A 14,770-nucleotide genomic window follows, 5' to 3' on the forward strand; every position below is an offset into this window, starting at 1 on the left:
CCTCTCGAGCTTTGCTCTTAATGCGAATTTCTTCTCATACATGTCTTGAACATATAACAACATGGTTATGATCAGGACCCGATTACAACCCTCTATATCATTTTACTTCCCTTAGCATAGATATGCATCTGCTTCTTCCTTCTTCTAACCTTTCAAAGCTGAGGGGAGTTTTGGACCTTTGGTGGGTTTCCCTATGAATTGTATATTGCACGTTGCTCTGCGTAAGTCAGGTATGAACCAGTAATGTAGGTGAGTGTTTAAATTTCTTTATGAATACAAGAATGCCCGAGAATCAATTATTCATAACAGCCTTTTAATGAAATAAAGGACTGATTCCTCAATGGAGACAACAGTTCGTAATGAGGACCAATCAGCATTTTAGGAGAGTGTCTCATAAGTTTGAATGTTAAAAAGTGTTTATTATGTGTATGTTAACTTGAATTTGCTGGATTCTATTTACATCCATAGAGGAAATATGGATATATGCTTACTAATGATGTCAAGAATTTACAGTTGATATAGTATTCCAAAGTGGTTTATAAATGACTACACACCACAAGTTCCAGCAAGATGAATTCACTCAGTTTAGTACACAGACTGATTTATTAAAATAAAAAAAATAATTATGTGTTCAAATTTAACAGCAAAACGTCAAACTGTTATACCATTAAGAGCAAATAACAAATCTCTGGCGCCTCAGCATTCAAAATAGCCTTTTTAGAATACATCTTACTACTGGTAAGCATACACTTAAATACATACATTTGATCAATTAAATAATCATCCAATTAAGAATTCACTAAAAAAAGCTAACTAAAAAAGTTAACTCGTGGTATTCTTTTTAACCTTCTTTTATTAAATGCTTTCAAGAGAATTCCCTATTTAAGGCCCTTGGAAACATTATATCATATTTTGAAATAAATATTGCTTCCTCCTTCTTAAATGTTCCTTAATTTTTTTCATCAGTACTAAACTTAGTATTTACTGGCCCTAAAACAGTTGCCTGCAACCCCTGTGGGTCTCCATTATGGTGTTCCTTAAATTGCATAACTACAGGACTCTGAAATGTTTGCTTTTTGATGTCCCTTATTTACTCTTTTAATCTTGCGGCAAAACTTATCTTACTCTCTCCAATATAAAATAATCCATAAAGTACAGTTTTGTACCTACCATAAATGTAGATGTTCGAGGATCCACATTGCTGCAGTCCTTACTATTGGGGGTAGTCCGCTGTCCAGTCGGCCCGAATACCAGAGTATAAGGCTGACGTCGGTCAGGGCGCATTAGACTGACGTCAGTACGTCAGGGTACTAATGCGCATGACCGACGTCATATCCTCAGTCTTTTCTTGCCCCAGATGTCAGAAGACCCTAAAAAGACAAGGCCCAAAATACCTGCACCAAACATATGTACAATATATACAAAAAGATATATACAAAAATACCAGCATATAACCTCACCTACACAACCACCCCTAAACACAGACCGGAAGGAGCGAGGTAAATTGGACTGCAGCAATGTGGATCCTCGAACATCTACATTTATGGTAGGTACAAAACTGTACTATGTTCTTCGTTCCACATTGCTGCAGTCCTTACTATTGGGTAGAATCCCAAAGCAGAGGTAAGGGAGGCTGGCAAATCATAAAGAAGTAGGAGCTGACAACATGCCTTGCAAAACAGCTGTGGCAAAACCAGCCCTAGACTTAGAGTAGATAGGAAGGTGATAATGCTTAGAGAAAGTATGCACTGAACTCCAAGTAGCTGCCTCCAAAATATCCTTAGTTGCCACCCCCCTTAGAAATGCTGTTGAAGTGGCAGTAGCCCTAGTGGAATGAGGCCTAATCCCAGCTGGAATCTCCTTGCCATGATGGGAATAACAAAATGCAATGCAAAACCCAATCCACCTAGAAATAGTTTGTTTTGACACAGGCTTGCCCTGCGAACTCAAAGCAAAAGAAACAAACAACTGCTGAGACTGCCTAAAATCCTTAGTCCTGCTTAAATAATAACGCAATTGCCTGTGTACATCTAAAGTGTGCAAAATCTTTTCCCCTTTATTTTGGGGGTCTGCATAAAAAGTAGGCAAATGAATAGTTTGGTTTAAAGCCACACTAGAAACCACCTTAGGCATAAAGGAAGGATTAGTACGTAATGATACCCTATCCTTATGGAAAATCAAAAGGGCTCTACTGCCATAAGGGCCTGCAACTCAGACACCCTTCTTGCAGAAGTAATAGCCAACAGAAAAGCAGTCTTCCATGACAAGTATTTCAATTCAGCAGTAGCCGCAGGCTCAAAGGTTGTAGAGTAAGTTTTTCCAACACAAAATTGAGATCCCAAGCAGGAGTAGGAGCTCTACGTGGGGGTCTTATATTCTTTGCCCTCTAAGAAACTGCTTGAACAAAGGATGCGAAAACAATGGTGGGTCACAATCATAGTGAGCTGAAATTGCTGCAGCATGAATCTTAATGGAAGAGAAGGACAAACCTTTGTCCAATAACTCAGTAAGATATTGAAGAGCCACACTCAAATTAGGCTCAGAAATCTCCAAATTCTTTGCTGTACTCCAAAATAAAAATCTCTTCCATTTTTCTGCGTACACTTTCCTTGTACTAGGTCTTCTAGCTTCCATAATCACATTTAAAACTTGTTGAGGAAGTTGAGACCTGCTGTGTTTCAACACAGAATATGCCAGGCTGTTAGATGAAGAGAGTGAAGCTTGACATTGAGCAGATGACCGTCCTTCTGAGATAACAGATGAGGAATCAGAGGTAAAGGCCATGGAGGCTTCCTTACCAGACTCCTTAGTAGTGGGTACCAGTGTTGCCGAGGCCAATCTGGAGCTATCAAAATCATCCTTGGCTTGTCTTGTCTGACTTTTAATAGTACCTTTGGAAGAAGAGGCAGAGGTGGAAAGGCATACACATGAAGGTTTTTCCAACTGAAAGACAGAGCATCCACTTTCCAAGCTGTGTGATGAAACCCCTTTGTGCAAAACTTTGGCAGCTGGTGGTTTAGTGGGGAAGCGAACAGATCTATGTCTGGAGTTCCCCATGACACTGTCAATTTCTGAAATACATGAAGATCCAGTTTCCACTCGTGGGGATCCATGATTTGTCTGCTTAACACATCTGCTAAGGAGTTCTGTGCTCCCGGCAGAAACCTTGCCTGAAGATTTAGTTGCAAGCTTAGCGCAGTCTCCCATAAAATCATTGCTTGCCTGCATAGAGGATAAGAATGTGTTCCCCCTTGCTTGTTGATGTACCACATGACAGTTGTGTTGTCTGTTAGAATCAACACCTGCCCTGGAAGAAGTAACTCCTTGAAAGCCATTAATGCAAACTGGACTGCTAACATCTCCTTCATGTTGATATGTAGATGCTGTAGTCTGGCAGGCCACTTGTCTTGTATCCACTTTCCATTCAGATGAGCTCCCCAAGCAATGTCCGAGGCATCTGTCGTTAAAATCTGACTTGCCTCTGGCGGGTCACAGAGAGTCCCTTGTTTAGGTGACATTCCTGAGCCCACCACAAAAATTCTTTTTGAAGGCAAGGTATTATTTGAATGACAGTGTCCAAATCCTGGCAGTGCTGTGTCCATACATTTTGAGATACCATTGTAGCTTCCTCATATGCAGTTTGGCATTGGGAAGCACCAGAATACAAGATGCCATGAACCCTAATGCTTGAAGGACTGTCCTTGCAGTCAGCACGGACTGATGAGATAGTTGATGGAAGTAAAGTGATAGACTCTTTTGTTTGTCCGGGGTTAAAAGGCCATCTGGGCTGCTGTATTCAGTCTCACACCCAGAAAGCACATGTCTTGAGAGGGTACTAGACTGGACTTTATTTCGTTCACAGAATACCCTAGGCATCTTAGCACTGCTATAACATATTCCAGATGCTGTAGAAGGTCTTCCTTTTCTTGAGCCAGAATCAGGCAGTCGTCCAAGTAAGGATAGATTTGAATTCCTTTTAGCCTGAAGTAAGCTATCACTGGAGCCAGAACCTTTGTGAATACTCTGGGCGCAGTAGATAAGCCAAAGGGCAATGCAGAGAACTGATAATGAGAATTTCCAGCTCGAAAACGCAGATACTTCCTGCAACTTAGTCTTATAGGCACATGAAGGTAAGCTTCCTTGAGATCTAAAGTTACCATCCAGTGATCTTTGCCCAGCAGAGGTAAAAGCTGTTGTAACGTCAACATCTTGAACTTGGGAATGTCCAGATAAGTGTTGAGGATAGACAAATCCAAAATTGGTCTCCACGTGTTCCCCTTCTTTGGTACTAGGAACAGGTGAGAATAAAATCCTAGGCCCCTTTCTGATACAGGGACTGGCTGAATGGCCCCTATTTGGAGTAACTGAGAAATTTGCTTGTGAGCCTCTTTCCTTTGTGGAGGAGGAACGTCTGGCATGCCTTTGAAAGGGGGCAATGTATGGAAATAAAACCTGTAACCGTGGTGAATGATATCCAACACCCATCTGTCTTGAGTAATTAAATCCCAATTTTCCTTGAAAAGAGACAGTCTTCCTCCCAAAGGAGCTGCCAGGCGAGGATCTACTGGCAGCTGAAAAGGCAGGTCATTGGGTCTGTTTACGAAAGGACTGACCCCTGCCCTCACCAGAAGTCTGAGCAGGTGAACTCCCTGTCCTAGGCCTAAAAGAACCTTGAGCTCTGCCCCTACCACGTCTAGACCTACCCCTAGACTGGGAATCATAAGCAGGATATGTCCATCCCTTAGTAGGCCAATTTCTACTAAACTTGGTGGCTGCACCTGCAAAAAATCTTTAACAGTTTGCATAGACTTAGCTTTGTCCTCCATTTTCTTTAAAACTGCTTCCACAGGCGAGCCAAACAACACATCCGACTGTAAAGGAGCATCCAAAATCCTTGTCTTAACATGCTCAGCTAAATTCTGATCCCTCAACCAGGCATGCCTGCGAAGAACAGAACTAGTGGCAGCCACCCTCGAGGAGGCCTGTACAGCATCAAAACCACATTGCAAGGAATGCTTACCCACTTGTTCAGACACATGAACTAAATCCAGCAACTCTTTACACTCAATACCTTCCGCCAAAGCATCCACCTTAGATTTCAGTTGTGAAAGGAGATAATTTTGATATTTAAGCATGTGAAACTGACAATTCAACGCCCTCATGGCTAAAGTGGAAGAAGTATACACTTTCTTTCCCCATCTATCCAAAGCCCTTGCCTCTTTATCAGTGGGAACAGGGTTTTTAACCACAGAGGCCTTAACACCTTTAGGTCCCTGAGAAACACTTTCCGGGTCTGCCCTAGGACTCTTAAAAAGATACTTATGAGCTTCAGGCACCCTATAGTACCTATCAGGTTTAACAGGAGCAGGAGGCAAAGAATCAGGGTTCAGGGAAGCCTCTGCAAAAACATCTTCCGCCCACATTCAACACAGGAGGTATAGCTAAGGGCCTATGCTGGGGCAAAAACAAGAATTCCCTAAGCCTTTTCCTGGAATCAGAGTAATCCTGACCTTCCCATTTAAAGTGCTCCCTCATGGAATGCAGAGTCTCTGAAAATGAGAAATCCTCAGGAGGAGAAGCTGTAGGAGTGGAATCATCCACATCAGAATCAGAATAAGGAGGATACTCCTGCAAATCTTCCGCAGAAGACTCAGAAGCCTCTGAACACTGTTCAAAACTATCAAACTCCGGTTCCACCCTAGGCCTCTTATCAGGAGGGGCATAGAACCTCTAATCATAGTAATCAAATCTTCTGCCATTTTAAGCATATGTTTCTTAGGCACAGAACCTGAAATGCTAGGAGAAGCCCCCACTGAAGCTGAACTTGGCCTACCTCTCAAAGAAGTTTTGGCAACAGAAGGAGAGGCTCTAACTACCTTGGGAAGAGAGGGAAGAACAGTTACCTGAGAAGCCCCCTCAGCCTGGCCTACCTCCTGAAAAGGCACATCCTGTAACAGTAAAGTCTCAGCCTGAGACTCCAAAGAAACTCCTGGCAAAACCTCTGGCTCCACTGAGCCTTCTAAAGAACCGACGTCCGGGACTGCCGGTTCATCAACCCTAGGCTTTGCTGTTTTGTCCTTGCGCTTCTTGGACGAAGCGGGCGTCGGAGCATCCGACGGCATTTTATAATTGCAACGCTTCCCAAACACTAACCTGGCACAGTCTAACCGTCTCTTAATAGTGCGCTTGTTAAACCTAGCACAAGAGCGGCATCCAACAACGTCGTGCTCAGGCCCTAAACAAGGTATACACAAGGTATGGTAATCCCTATGAGGTATCTGTTTCCCACAAGAAATACAGTTATTCACTTTTACTGGCATCCGGTTAAATACTGAGGCAAGAAAAAACCAAAATGTTCCCCAACGCGGTACTTAGCCAACTCTGATTCGGTCTGAAACTCCGGCTTCGGAAATATTTCAGAACGCCAACCTGCACTCGCAAAACTGCTTCTGCATCGGACCATGCGGCAAAAAAGACTGAGGATATGACGTCGGTCATGCGCATTAGTACCCTGACGTACTGACGTCAGTCTAATGCGCCCTGACCGACGTCAGCCTTATACTCTGGTATTCGGGCCGACTGGACAGCGGACTACCCCCAATAGTAAGGACTGCAGCAATGTGGAACGAAGAACATCGGGACTTTAGGTTCACAGATTAGTACTAGGCTAATTGCCCTTGCGAGCCATTTTAAGCCTAGCTAATTATTTCGTGTGAGACTCTAACCCTGCACCTTGTGTTTGAAAGCCAAACACCCTAACCATTAGGCCACCCTCCCAACCCTACATATAGAACCTTTTCACTGTTACAAGTGAAGGTGCCGCTTCGATCAAACTTTTTTCCATTAATACTTTCAAAACTGTGAACTATGTATTTACATACTGTGCAATTGTCACATGGAAAGGTTTCATGCCTTACTATACTATTTTCTATATTTTTTTGGTCTCTCAAATTTTCCATGTTCCTACATGTTCTTGAGACTCCTGCCTTTTTTATATGAAAAACACAGTTAAAACTTTTTTAGGCTTGGATTATAAATGAGTTACTATAATGCTATTGATATCTGCTTGGGATAACAATGCTATTTAGAACTGCAGTTCACGGAGGATAGTTTAATTGACAACCTGCTCCACCTGTCCCACATTTTATGTGGGGAAAGACTAAAAATAGTTTTAATAAATGTATTTACCAACACCAATACAAAATTTGCCGAATGGACAACAAGAGTTCTTTAGCAAGGCATTATGTGTTGCAACAATTTTGAGAATTTTTTTTTATAGTTTTGGAACAGATAAAGATATCACCTCTTAATGGTGACTGGGAGACTAGGTTCCTACATAGAGGAATGTATTTGCTACTAAGATTGGATGTAATGAACTCCCCTGGGCTTTATGAAACAATTTCTATAGCAAGTGAGTTAAAAACAAGCTTTAAAAGTGAGTTAGTTTTGTTTGTTGTACAGGACACATGATTTTATTTATGTTAGACATTATTTTAACTTATCAGGGGTTACTATTTTTAACATTTAGTGTCCGTTCATTGGTTGATTTTTAACACAGCAACTGATAATGTAAATAGTACAATTTTTTGATTGGTTACATGGGTGTACGTTCTTTTGATTGGACAAACCTATGGGTGTGTTGTTTCATTCACAATTTTTAAACTCTTAATGTACAGGATTTGTTCATGGTTCTGAAGATGTCCGAACTACCGGACAAAATCATTTAACCTGAATATCCCTTCCTAGTTTTAGCTGTTCGGTTGGATTATTAAATGTATTTGTGTGAAAAGACCTGGCTGGCTCATATTGGTTGTTTTCATTTCATTGACTGTTTTCCAATACCAGGCAAAGATGAGGATATTTTTTATGTCATGACATTTAATTTATTAACACTAGTTGTGATGGATTTTATTTATATATATGTACATTTGTATGTATGTTAAAACAGATTTTTTAGTGTTTTTACGTTGCAACACTACACATTTCTTGCTATTTGTAAATGTGCACTTAACACACACGCTAATTCAACTATTAAATCAGTTAATAGAAAACTTGGATTCCTTTATAGGATCAAGCCCTTTCTCACAGCCTCAGCTAAGATTTCTATTGCCCAGACCCACCTCATTTCCACCCTTCTCTACACCTCCTGTATCTAAACTAACTTATCCAAAAGCAATCTGAATAAACTAGCAACCTCCTACAACAACTTAGCCAAATTTGCCACTGGTGCCCCCTTTCGTACCCACCATTGCCATAATCTTAAACTTCTAAGATGACGAGAAGTACAAAACCAACTACTTTTCCAGCAACTCATTTTTATCCACAAGGTCATACATCAACCTACAAATACTCCTATACTCTGTAACCTCTTCAACTCCTATAAAAATTTACCAACCCTAAGATCTGCTAAGCAGCTACAAGTAGCCACAATAAAATCCATCAACAAATCCAGGGACTGCCTGTTCTCAAATGCTGTTGGCAATACTTGGAACAAACTTCCACCAACCTTTTCAAGAAACAAATGAAAATCTTCATTAAAAACCAATGGCTCTGTCCCTGCTCTAATCCTGACTGATACTATTCTCCTTTTTGTCTAAATACTTCTCAACTAAAAACTTTTTTTCTTCTGATATTCCACTATCCTCTACGCTGTCTTAGAATCAATACTTTTTTTTAGTTTGTCTGCCTTACTGTCCTGAGTAAACTCATCTACATTAAATGTATTTTGTTATTTCTTTTTATACAACAGTATAATAACAATCTGTTTTCATATGTGTACCCTTATAGCTGTTTGCAAAAACTTTTGCTAATCAGTTGCATACTTATGTAAATTGTTTTTTTTCCACTGTTTTTGTGGCCTCTATGTATAATATTTTTTCTCAGAGCTTTTCTCCTTGGGCCTCTACTGAAAATGGACATATATCCAGTTAGACTAGCCTGGACAACAAATGTAAAATAAATAAATAAATAAACAAAGGAATCATTTTTTTTCATGAAGTAAATCCAAACTTTAAGCGCCGCACAACTTGTTTGTGTGGTGCGCCGCTATACTTAGCCTGGCTGAAATCCTGAAAATGATAGACAGGTGCTACTGTGATAACAAACATCATCAAGCTGCTGCACCATAGTGGTACTGCCATGGTATATCATATAGAACATGCTTAGTTTGAATCCCCCCTCTGCCAAATTATTTAATAAACTTTTAAGGAATTTGAATGATAGATGTCAATCATATGTCTCACATATAGCACAGTAGTGGTGGGAATATGTAAAATATAAATGTAAAAAATGTGTAACTTTAATGAAAAAAAAAAATAGATTTAGGCAATGCTTTGCTAGTGTAAGCATTGTTTACCTGTATTCAGTTCTGATTAGCTGGTGTAAGCATTGCTATGTGGATTTGCGTGAAGCTAAGCATAGTGCAGCATATTAAAACTGGCCAATCCAGAAAAAGTGTGGGAAAAACAGCCCTATTTAAACCACATGGGTGGGAATATAGCCATAACTATTTTGGATTGCACACAGCAGGACCAAAAGGGCTGGTGTCGAAGAAGGTGTGCCCTTCCAAGTGCAAAGTTGGGTCATCCAAAAGTCCAGGGTCATGGTTGGGCTACTAGTTAAAAACCATGATGACAGGCTGCTGCAGAGCCAGTACCAGGGCTCGCAGTACAAAACGGAGGCCTAGGACCAGCTTGCACGTGATCTCACCAGTGCCACTGGCATACACCGGACTGGTGAGCAGGTACATCATCACCATAATGACCTGAAGTGAAGGAGGAGTGCAGTCTTGGACCATTGGATCCAAGAAGCCTAAGTGCAGTATGTCCCAATTGTCTGTAAGTATGCACTCTTATGTATCTCTAAGTATGTAAAAAGTTCAACTTGTGACTGTGTAGGTGTAATTAATGTGTCATGTCTCCCCATACAGCTATTGGAGAGATCCCAAAATGTTCAGGCTCATGCACAGTGACTGGCCGGCTGCATTGGCAGTATGGTGAGTACAGAATACCCCCTACTATTAGCAGTAAGAAATCAAAATTATAGTAATGGTAGTACTGCTTGTATATATAATTGTGCTGTAAAAGTCAGGAATAAATGTCTGTGTCAGGCTGCCAGTGTTACAATGGATTATTTCCAGCTGCTGTGTAAGACAGATATCAGTAGCAAACAAGGTACAATATGCAGGAGGGGAATATTAGAATATGTATGAGTGTGTCTGAGTGAATCTGCCAAGAAAGTGCCATGTCAGGGCTGCTGTAACAGTTAGAAATGAAAAGCATTCCCCTGTGCAGATCATGCAGGAACAGTAATTGTGGAGTTCTGAATCATACACAGATATGTATGTCAAAACTAATAAAAGTGATCCTAAACACTGGTGTGTGTCATCTCACTTGTACCTGATAAATAGAAACGTGTATGTCCTGCAGAATGCATTAACTGAGGTGAACTGATTTAGCACTGCTTGTCTGCATACTTTAGAATGGGCATATCAAATAACTGGAAAAAGCAACAGTACATATTCCCATCAGAATGTGCTTTACTTGTTTGTCTACCAGCATTGTCATGTGTTAACCTTTCCATTTCAGCCATATCTAGCTGTGAATGTACTGAGAAATGTATAAGGCTAACAGGTGCAGACTTAAAACCTACACTGTGTACTCAGGAATCTAAATTGCAGTATGTAGTTATAAAACAGTCAAATGTGCAATCCAGATAATGTGCACGTTTTACAAACAGTGACACCAATATCTGTTATGTATGCATAAAATGTACTAAAAATGGGAAACAAATAATGCAAAATGTGATAATAAAAGTACTGTGCACAAAATATGTACTAGATAGAAATGTCACACACAAACCACAACACTTCCTCGGTAGCTCAGTATGGTAAGAGCTAGGCCTGTAGTTCAATTTTGCACACACAGCACGGTTCAAATCTAGGGACCGCCACTAACATCTCAGTCTGGTTTTACAGTTTTAAACTGCAATCTGAATAGAAAAAATAATGTACTGCAACACATGCATTTTTCATACAGGGCACACAGGTAAAGCAATCTGAATAGAAATACTAGTATGATGTGTATAACTATGAAAGGTATGCAACTGCTGTGTTGACCAGCCCCAGTCCTACAATTAGATTCAAGCTAGACATCCACATTCTACAGTCTGGCCCAGACAAGCCCCTCAAGTGTCATGCTGTCACAGATAGTTTCCCCAGTTTACAAGAAACCTGCACACAGAGACTGCTCCAGTAGATGTATGTGAAAGACACAACATACACTTCAGGGCCTGCAAATAATATGTGAATCTGAAATATTTGTAGAAACAGCAATATAATGTGCACACAGTTCATCTGGACAGGCCCACAGGTAAATAAATCGGTAGAGAAACAGGTCTGATGTGCATAACTAAAATAAGAGTACAATTGCTCTGTTGATATCTACAGCTGTTAGTGTGCTGTAGCAGCCCCATGGCCCAGGTAGAGTGTAAGTGTGGCCAGAATGTAGAGTAGTGGATAGTAGTGTACTGACAAATATACTTGATAGCAGTTGTCAATTGAATCTGCTTCCTTCTCCCACCACTCAACTGATCCAACCATCACACTGAAATCAACATAGGTATGTTCCTAAACAAACCTCTACTCTTGGGACCATTGATCCATTTGGTTTATCATTGTTTATACTGTGTGCATACTAATATCTCCTGTTGAATAATCATCTTATTGCCTGCCTGACATACCACTAACTGGCATGCTGTTGCAACCCTGAATGCCATTCCATATATGCATGGGTTCTGTTTGCTATGGCACTGTTATAACTGCACTGTTTTTGGTTAATGGGAATATCCATGCATGCTATTTTGACTAATGTTGTAATGTGTTGCACATGACTAACCGATATTCATCATTAATTTCCATACCATAGCACATATGGGAAGGCAGATCCCAGCGGATCCACCTCTCCCACCCCACCTGGCTGAGGCAGTGGGTCCCAGCACGTCTGGGACCCAACCCAGACCTCCCTCATCTGCTGGTCCTGCACCACCCTTGGGTTGAACCACTGCAGGGAATGGGTCTCGCCACCCCCTGCAAGTGGATGCGGTGAGGACATTGTCACCCAACACTAGGTCTGCGGCATGGGGCCCAGTGTCCACCAGACAGAGCTGGATGACTGCCTGTGCCAGGTGGATGGCAGTCTGGATCAGCTAGAGGGGCAGGCGGCCCCCTCCATCTCAGCCCCCAGCACAGCCACCTTCGAGGCTGTGAAGGAGTAGTGGTGACTGCCATTGGGTGGGGACATCAGTGCCACTGCTACCATCTGGGGGGTGCATGAGCCTCAGATTCCCAACCATCCTCCCCGTCAAGGTGTCTAACCCCCATGTGTTATACACCACCCCTGTCTGCTTTCTTGTCTGTCTTGTCTATCTGCAAATGCAACCTCTCCTACCAAACCTCTTTCACCACACTTACCAATAATTCTTTCTTAACATCCCAATCTCTCCTTAAAAAAAAAGGGGGGGGTATCTGTCCCACAAAAAAAACACATCCCATACATAGCTCTGCATTTTGCCCAGAGACATGTACCCAGCACACAATCTAACCCTACCAATCATCTGTATTGTATGATGCCCACACACCTCCCTGTGGGGTGCAAGGCTCCAAATTCTAAATTGCCCACAGTGAAAGCAACTCTTGCTGCCAAAGAAATGCAGAGCCATGGTCCTTTCCTACACCAGTCCTGCACATTCCTACTTGTTTCTCCTCTTGTTTGTCCCCCTGCTTGTCCCAATTTCACCACTTGCACAAACCTGCTTACAACTGCTTTAAAGTGCCTTAATCACTCTGTCTCCAACAACCTCTGTTCTGCCCAGCAATAAAATATCCAGCCATTGCAAGTTTCAAACCCAGGACCCTACACACTATAGCCAAAGTAATTGACCACTAAGCCATTTCAGATACAAATAACTCTGATGTTTTCTCAAACATATCATTCACCACAGTCATACAACAGCAGGGGAAATGTATTTATATATGTAGATGTAGGTATATATGTACACACATATATATATATATATATATATATATATATATAGATATATATATATATATATATATATATATATATTATATATTATATATATATATATATATATATATATATATATATATATATATATATATATATATATATATATATATGTATACATCTCTCTCTCTCTCTCTCTCTCTCTCTCTCTATATATATATATATATATATATATATATAGTTATATATATTGACAGATATATGTCTATATATATATATATATATATATATATATATATATATATATATATATATATAGAGAGAGAGAGTGTAAAAAATATATATATGTATATATATATATATATATATATATATATATATATATATATATATAAATATATATATATATATATATATATATATATATAAAAGAACACAACAAATACATATATGACCAAAGGCACCGTTAATGGGGGTGAGGGGGCCCAAATTAGGTACCTCTTGTAATTATTGATATCATCCCCTCCCCCACAGCTGAACAGATCTGCCTTGCAACACAATACCAACACTTACAAGTCTCATACCCAGGACCCTACACAGCATAGCCACAAGAAGTTAACAGTAATCCATCTCAGCTGTACGATGTCAGGATGATATCAATAAGATATCATGCAGAACAGTCTGTCTACCATAGGAGGTGTACAATGTGGAAGCAATAAACATTCCAATGATACATATACACACACATATATGCATATATACATATATATATATATATATATATATATATATATAGAGAGAGAGAGAGAGAGAGAGATGTATATATACACATACATACCTACACATATAAACATATAAATATATTACTACGTATAGATATGTATAGGAAGATACATATTTAGAGTGTGCACAGCATATTGAACATCCAGTATTCCTACAGTTGCCACCTTTTAAAATGGACAGTGTTTGATTCTCTCATACAAAATAAAATTATATACCCACAGAGAAGTCAAAGGATATGACAGCACACACAGGTTTGCATACATAGAAATGTTTATTTGTGTACTATTTCAGTTGTATATGTCATTTCATATAGCAGGTAGGTGTTTGAAATGCATACTAACTGAATAATGCAACTCTCAAGCAAAACATTTTATACGGTTATCTGAAAGCATAACATACGTTGCTGTCCAGGCCGAGGCCTTCAAGTAATACAACAGTAAAGAAACACTGTCCTGGAATGTAAGAATCAATCAACATTAATTAATGCAGATGTAGTTCAGCAGCCTACAATTACACACTGTACTCAACCCCTAGGGGGAAAAGAATTAAGTTGTCACAATGAAAATGTATATGTTACATAATGATTAACTTACAACATCGCTATCACACTGACAAACAGAACTGTCTGACAGTAAGCACAAGTCCACCACTGTTCCCATGGTGCAATGTATGAAAATGTACAGCCATATACCTTAATGTGTCTTACCGCTGATATCCTTCACATGTTGTAACAGCCTAGTCTATAAATGGTGCATACCCCTCCCTCATAAAATGACTTACAAGGGCATATAACAGTGTTACATACACTGACCTCTGGACTGTACAAGGTCACACACGTTTTGTCCAGCTGTAGCCCACATATATATGGACCCTACCCCACAATATGTGTGGGAATCCACAACATCACTGAAATGCTGGCAGGAATGCTAGCACTACATAATGATAGGCCACTACTTAGCAAC

Source organism: Protopterus annectens, chromosome 2.part1, assembly GCF_019279795.1.
Source record: "Protopterus annectens isolate FY-2018-M chromosome 2.part1, PAN1.0, whole genome shotgun sequence".
NCBI lineage: Eukaryota > Metazoa > Chordata > Ceratodontiformes > Protopteridae > Protopterus > Protopterus annectens.